This window comes from Meles meles, chromosome 12 (assembly GCF_922984935.1).
Source record: "Meles meles chromosome 12, mMelMel3.1 paternal haplotype, whole genome shotgun sequence".
Classification (NCBI taxonomy): Eukaryota; Metazoa; Chordata; class Mammalia; order Carnivora; family Mustelidae; genus Meles; species Meles meles.
In genome coordinates this window covers 80,305,502-80,307,273 of record NC_060077.1, presented here as the reverse complement: position 1 = coordinate 80,307,273, position 1,772 = coordinate 80,305,502, and the positions used below count along the sequence as shown (strand labels likewise).

General features: G+C 39.6%; 1 pseudogene; it reads right to left on the bottom strand.

Annotated features, from left to right (window-relative positions):
- Window positions 1-1,043: 1,043 nt before the first annotated feature.
- Window positions 1,044-1,161, bottom strand: LOC123954812 (annotated as a pseudogene).
- Between the last annotated feature and the right edge of the window lie 611 nt (window positions 1,162-1,772).

The following is a 1,772-nucleotide window of genomic DNA, read 5'->3' as shown; positions in this document are numbered from 1 at the left end:
TTTTTCCAGCACACCAGCCACACTTCCACTTTAGGACCCTTCTGCTGCCAATTTATTTTCCTTGAAAATCTCTTCCTTCAAACACCCACATGACTTGCTAATGAGACTCCCCTAAAAATCTGTTGATATGTCCAGTCTTTTTTTTTAAATATTTTATTTATTTGATAGAGAGAAATCACAACTAGGCAGACAGCCCCATGCGGGACTCGATCCCAGGACTCTGGGATCATGACCTGAGCTGAAGGCAGAAGCTTTAACCCACTGAGCCACCCAGGCACCCCGATATGTCCAGTCTTAACAGGAAGGCCTTCCCTGACACCCTGTGCACTGTAGCAGCCTTCCCCCATCCTTATACACTTACCTGCATTTACTAACTGCCACCTAGCACATTTACGTATTGATTTATCACCTGTCTCCTCAACTACCACGTAAAATTGATAGGGGCAGGGATATTTGCCATATCCCCAGCACTTAGAGGAGCAGTGGCACACAGTAGATGTTTAATGAATTTTTTGAATGAAGAAATGAACCCCTTTAAAAAAATTTTTATTAGCTAACTCCAAAGCGTACATCAGGATTCACTCTTCACACTATATAGCTCTATGGACTGTGTCCAATGCATCTCATAGATCCACTATGACAGCATGATACAGACGGTTCCGTCACCCTAAAAATTCCCTCTGCACCACTGTTCATCCCTACCCATTGACCTCCCACGCCCCTGGCAACTGCTTTTTTTTTAGATTCTATAACTGTCTGTTCCAGAATGATGTTCTATGGTGAAAATCACATGGTGTGTAGCTTCTCATTACATAAGCTTTTTCACTTAGGAATATTCATTTCTGATCCATCCATGTCTTTGGGGGGCTTGAGAGCTCATTTCTTTTTATTACTGATTTAAATGCAATTGTATGAATACACCACAGTTTGTTCATTCATTCCCCTAATGAAGGACATCTTGGTTGCTTCCAGTTTTTAAGATATCCAGCATAACTTCTATCCTCATTCCTCTATACATTTTCAAGATTTTTTTCTTTGTCTTTGGTTTTCTGCAACATTAACCCAATATGGTCTCCCATCCAAGTACTAACCAGGCCCGACCCTGCTTAGCTTCCGAGATCAGACGAGATCGGGCGCGTTCAGGGTGGTATGGCCGTAGACCATTAACCCAATATGGATAGCTATAGATTTTTTTTAGGACTTATCCTGCTGGTATTCTCTGAGTTTTCTGGATCTGTGATTTGGGGTCTGTTAATTTTTGAAAATTCTCAGCCATTATTATGGCTGATATTTTTGCAGATCTTTTTTCTTCCTGTTCCTTCTGATATTCCCATCATGCATAAATCATCTTCTTTGTAAATTCCCCACAGTTTTTTGATCTTCTGTTCAATTTTTCCATTCTTTTTTTCTGTTTGTATCTCAGTCTGGGAGGTTTCTATTGAAATATCTTAAAAAAAAAAAGAAAAAGAAATATCTTCAAACTTACTGATTCTCTCCTACTCCATGTCCAGTTTAGTGGCAAGCCCCACAAAGGAAGTCCTCATTTCTGTTACACTGTTTGTGATTAGAGCATTTCTTTTGAATTCTTAGCATCTCACTCTTTCTGCCCAACTTACCCATCTGGTCTTGCATGTTGTCCACTTTTTTTCATCAGAGACCATAACATAGTTACTTTAAATCCCAAAATCTCTGCCATCTCTGAATCTTCTTGTATTGACTACCATGTCTCTTCACACTGCTCTGGTTTTTTATTTTGGGTTTTTTTTTTTTTA